Source organism: Pinus tabuliformis, chromosome J, assembly GCF_031772625.1.
Source record: "Pinus tabuliformis cultivar Carrire ecotype Pingquan chromosome J, CPIR1, whole genome shotgun sequence".
Classification (NCBI taxonomy): Eukaryota; Viridiplantae; Streptophyta; class Pinopsida; order Pinales; family Pinaceae; genus Pinus; species Pinus tabuliformis.
Window position 1 is genome coordinate 1,473,008,309 of NC_142295.1, and position 6,467 is coordinate 1,473,014,775.

Here is a 6,467-nt window from a genome sequence, read left to right on the forward strand (position 1 = left end):
GATATGTATTCAGGAAAAATAAAGACATCGACATGTACATCATTGCAGCAGATAATCATCCTACCAAAAGGATGATGATTTCATCAAAAATCATCAGTCTACCATCAGATGATTGTCTGTTCTATGTACAGAAAAATGAATTTATAAAGCTGAGCATGGGAATGCCCGCCTCAGCTAGATCATGAAAGCAGTATGAAAAATAATGTATTGTATTGTATCTTATTACAGGTCTCCTCCCAACATTGGAAGAACTTCAGATCCTCCTAATAAAGCATTTCACCCGATAAACGGCCTCATACTTTAGGGGGCAACTGTTATAGACATTTTTGTGCCTTACAGCTATAAGCATGAAATGTCCATAATTCAAGGGATCCAAAGTCCCTAAAGATGTTGTTACAGCTCCTAAAGGAACAAGGTCAACCAATGACAGCTTCTCCCAGAAGTTCTCCACCAAAAACCACTCAGAAACAGTCAATTCAGGATCAATTCAGAGGCTCCACTAGCTGTCTGCGCTGAAATGAAAAGTATGCACTGGCTAGGTGCACTGCAACGCAGGTAGAAGCACTACCAGGGTGCGCTGAGCGGGAAATGACAAATGGCAAGACTCATTCAACGAGGTGGAAAGACCCTGGAAGCTTCCAGAATCTTCTCCAATGACACTTGCCTCAATGAATTCGACTAGTGATGAGTAAGAGGTTCTCAACCTCCAAGTGGAAGCAAGAACTGACAGAGAGAAGCCACAAGTCAAAACATGAGCTGACTCATCCTCTCTGCTCACATCTATATATGGATCTCTCACCCAGAGGTTCAGGAGGCTGGAATTTTGTATTTGCAGAGAATTGCTGTTGGTTTGAAATTGAGATTAGTACATTGGGTGATTTATGCTTTGTTGGAGGAGAGGAAGGGATTCCATTGCTGGGAGGTAGATGCTGGATCGGGCCCCACTTGGTTGTATCTCCTCTTGGACTTTATTTACTTTATCAATAAACTATTTGAGTTTCTCCTACATGTTGTATACCAATGATGTTTTGTTATGCTTACATGTTTAGCTTAATCTGATCTTGAGCTTTTTATGAGTGTATATCTGTATCTTCTTGTAGTTTCTCTCTCTTGTGATCTTGCAGGAGTTCTGTGAAGCTGGGTTGGTGAGAGAGCTGGGAGCTGGGAGTTACTGAAGAGAGGAGCGATTGGGTCAACAAACTTGCGAAAGACACAGGTTAGTTAGATCCTACTTCCTCATTTACATTCCATAAAGAAGAATACTCGAATAAGTTTACCTGTTTGTTGCTAAGGCACTATCACCTCTTAGAGTGGGATAGGGGCATTCCGAATTGGATACTTTTCCCAACAACACCATCAACGATTACAGTCTAAGGAATTTCCTTCCAATAATTCTTCAGACTTCCAAAATAGTTTAATACCCCTGGAATCCTCACTTCCATGAAGTATGAACAAAATCAAGTTCCTTCATGAGGACTTTGAGTCTTTGACATTAATTACAAAACATTAACTTGGTCTGTCATCAATGACAAACTTTTCAATAATCTTGGCCATGCTTGACCATTACTTTGCCATCAATGACAACACCTCAACAATATCCCCCTTTGTCAATGATGGCAACAACCTGAGTAAAATTTCTTTCAACTCCCCCTTAAATGATAGCTTGTTTTAATCTACTTCGTTTCTCCTCCCTTTGACATCAATTGCACAAGGGGTGCTCCCCTTATCATTTACTCCCCCTTATTTTTTTACCACTAAGGATTTCTCGCCTTGAGCTTCTGCTTTGAATATTTATCTTTCTTTGGTCATCTAGGTTAATGCTAAAGTCATTAACATTTTTTATATTATTATCATTCTAGAAAATATGTTCAATGATCATTTTCTTAGCAGCCGCATACGTAAAGTGGAAATAAATCATGGAACACCTTATTAGTAGGAGCATCAAAGTATAACCATAAACAATTCTCTTTTTTTGGAATATATTGCTTCCATATTTCTCTTTTAGTCAAACAACATCAATAAATAATATTGTGGTATATTCTCTCAATGTATGTCATTGTTATATAGCCTTATAAATTTTTTAACATGGACAAAGAATACATGAAATCCTTATGACCAACATGTATCAAGTGTGGTTGGGAAATAATATGTGAATTTACACTTCAATAGCTAATATGAATCTTCAATCTCCCAACATTATCTGCACAAGTAATGATTGCACAGTGGCATCATTTACATTTTCAATATTTTCTTCCAACAGGTTTCCCTTCCTTCAATATATTTCCTTCACTGTAGTACCCACTCATAAGAGTGGTATAAGTAACATGGTTAGGGCATAGGTTTTTAGCCAACATTTCTTATTTGATTAATGCATTCTATGTTGTAGACAAAATTCATTAATAAGTATGTTATATGTAACTATATCAGGTTCAATACATTTTTCCACCATTTCCTCTAAAATTTTAAAAGAATCCCACATGTTTCCTACTTTAGAATACCCATTGATCATAATATTATAGTTGAACATGTCAGGAAGTAACCTTTGCAGTTTGTAATTGCCCATTTTTGCAGAACGCATTCATAATTGTATTGTATGTAACAAAATTAGGTTGAGAACCATTTTCTTCATCTGCAACCTCATGGGAACTCTCATTTTGTTTCATTCTCATGTGAAACACAATCTTTCACGTATGATAGATATTCTATTTGAAGAATTGAATTTGAATTGTACAAAAATGTTTATTGATAGATGTACATAACAATGCTCATTTGTAAAATATCACCTTAGACGAGGAAGAGACTTCAGGCAGATGGAAGGAAATTATCTTATTCCAGGAACAAGTAACATTAATGTTGCTATACAAGCATGGGAACCATGCACAACTAGATGAATCAAATTATTATACCAAAGAAAAACACTTGATGACAACCTTTCCTAAAAATGGATAAGGCTTGATATTAGATAGATGCTTTAACAATTTATGGATTGAGCATGCATGATCAAGTCATGTTCTTCAGTTTTTTTCTCTTCATGTTTTCTTCTCCAAACTTTGGTAGGTTTTCTAGATAACTTTTGATCTTTTATTTGCTTACGGCCCATTTCATTTTACTTCTACATTCTTGTGTCATATGTATAAAATATTGACATTGATAACATTCTACATTGAGCTTGAATAATAAAGTAGATGAGTTGTGATAGTCATTGGAGATTTTGCTTTGATTTCTTGTAAGCTTCCTACTAGGTTTTTGATGATAACCTTTGCAATCATTCTTGTAGTATGTTCTATGGTTTCTCGATTTATGATTGAAATTAATGCAAGAATAACAATAACCAAAGAAAATCCTTATGTGCCTGGATGAGTAGCATTCTTTTGACGATATTTTGAAGTTGTTATGCAATGGAGGAGGCTCAAACCTTTGTTGATCCTTATTGTTTCTTTCATTGTAAATGAATCCCTTGATTTTATTTGCATAGATTCTCGGTGAAGTGGTTCTTCCAAACTTATCTTGATTTCCTTTCTTTCTTTCACTGGGATTGGAACTCTGAAGTATATAGATTTCACACTTTATCATGATTTTAGGTGACTTAGGGATTTCATCATCTTTGCATGAAGTCTCAAATTGTATATCCACTACATAATTTTTCAAATGGTGATATTTGACAATTGAGAATACCTTCCAATATTTGAGAACTTTTCAAGTTCGTATCGAGCTTTTCAGCTTCATTTCTCAAGGAAACAATCCCTTCAAACCTCTCATAATCTTCTTCTTTATTTATCAACTGGATCTTCATCACTACTTCTTCTCCTTTTGCTTCTTCTAGTTGGACTTTCAAGGGGGTGACTTCTTCCTTTGTATCATCAATGTCATGATTCTTTTCTTCAGCATTTTACAACTGCTCCTTAAGTTGTTCATTTTTTTTCTTAATATATTTATTTGTTCTAGAGAAGGCATAAGTTCTGCTTCAAGGTTTAGTTCAATCTTTACTTCAATTTCTTTTTCATCTTCATTGTCTTTCATTTTTTGGGTCCTTCATCTATTTCTTTTGGTTCACAGTCACCCTTGTGCTCTTGTTCCACATACTCTAGTTCTGATTCAACAAGCACAAAGTCATATTCAACGTAGAGTTTTTGTAGTTTTTCCTAGTGTCTTTTAGTTGGAGAACATTAACTCGCCTTTATTTTTATTTAATCTGATAAACTACTCAAGATTGCTTCCATTGATTTTGTATTATATTATTTTAACTCTTCTACCACTGTGATTCCAGTAACTACTGATTCTCATAAATTATATCCTAGAGCCATCAAATAATACTCCATTATGTTTCTCCATGTCACATAATTCATTCCATCGAATAATGGAACTTTGCCAACTCAATTTACTTCTAATTTCATGACAAATGATGAGATATCCTTAGAAGGTTTGGATTCTTTCCTTATTGACTTTCCCATTTATGTTTGTAGGATCTACCTTCTAGTTGTTAGGCTGAAACTGAAGGAATTGGCTCTGATACCAATTGTTGGAAATAATGAGAGGGTGGGTGAATCAATATTTCTTTACGATTGTTATATTATGCCACTTAATTTTTTTACCAAAGTACAAAATGTAGAATAATAAAATTAATTTTATTAACAAAAATAGTTAAGGCTCCAATCCTCTACAACAATTCAAGCTCCATCCAGTACAAAAACTTCCAACTTCTCCAAGGATCCAACTTGTAACTTCTCAGCATGTTGATCATTGTAAATACTGCATCGAGCTAAGTTATAAAGATCCATGGGAATTATTTTTTGCTTTCAACAATATTGTTGATTGTAGGTGTCATTGAACATCGAGGATGGTGTTCCCCCAAGGGGGGGTTCTGTAATAGCCCTGGTGAAAATTCCATGTAATAAAAGTTAATAAAGGCAAAATAATAACCACAGTTATGGGACACTTATTCCAAGCTAAATATTGGGAATAACATCCTAGTGTGGGTGTCCATTTGGTTTATTATGGCTAAGGAAATTGGCAAAGGAAATGGCAAAGGTTTTGGAAAGGCATGAGACATTAATTGGCATTTTATTTATGAAAATAATGGAAATTAGGAGAAAAGGAAGGTGAAACGTCACATGTTGCATGTGAGGAGGAGAATGAAGGAAAATAATGGAAAATTGAAGAAAATAGAGGCCTCATTCATAAAAAGGCTTATGACTATCAATTTGTAACCTTTTTTCAGTTCAATTTTGAATCTCTCTCTCCCGATTCTCTCTCTCACACACTCTTGGATGGTTAGAGTTTTCTTGGAGCACTTAAGTATTGGATCAAGAAAGCAAAGAAGGAAAAAGAAACAAAGGATCAAGTAAGGAAGAGTAGGATCAAGCAGCTACAACGGGGTTATTTGCAGGTGTTGATTTTCATGTGTGATTTCCTTGCAATTTTTGGCATGCATGGTTATGCATGTGTGTTCTTAGTTCTCTTGCTTTCATTTTCATGGGTTTTTCTAGGTGTGACAATGTTCTTTAGCATTGCCTTTCCATTTCCAGATAGCCATGGTGTGATGGGTTCTCATGTTTTTGGTTAAGTTGGATTGTTGAATGGATTTTAAACTGATTGAGGTGGTCTCTAAAAGAAAGAACACATGGCCTAGTGACCTGTTGGCTTGTTAGGGCCTGACCCAGGTTCAGAGGTGATTTAGCCAAACAAATCCCGGTACTAATAGCCCTTTCAGCAACAGTCCGTGGAGCGCAGACTGAGGTCTCACCTGAAGTAGTATGGGAGGGTTCTAGAACCAAGTTTCCGCACCCTGGAGATGTCTAATGGTTTTAAGTGATCCGCAGTTCGATCCTTCGTGTACGTCACTATGTGCGCTTACCCGTACCTCGTAACCTGAGATGTTACCTTCGCGCAACCCTACTCGAGGACCGAATAGTGTTATTACCCAAGTCCTTACTCATAGCCTGATATTATTTGATTAACTTAACTTATTTGTAAGCTTTCAGCTATACTTAACAATATTCACAATTCATATAAGTGCGCGCAGTAAATAAATAGTATAATTGCCAATGATATCAAACATGTAATAACTTAAGAATAGATACACAAAATTCAGATAAAACTTCTCTTTATTATTTTCTTCCTACTGTTACAGACTCAAATCTACCCTACGTACTCTGTTGCAGGGGTCCGCGCACTTAGCTGCAGACTCTACTAGGCCTCTGCACGCTCAGTTGCAGAGGCTCTTCCTACTATTACGACCCAAGATACTTAGACTCTTAGTCTATGCTCACTATCTTATTCTATCCATCAAATTCCAGTGATCCATCGATCCATTTATACAATCCCATGGTCTGCAGACCATGGGTAGGTTGACACTACATTCAAAACTTAGGGAGGACAGCCCTATGACTCTAAAATACAATTCGCGCTTTGTGTTCGCAATTCATGGAGTCTTTACAACAATAAAAACTCAAAACTTGGGCTTTTAG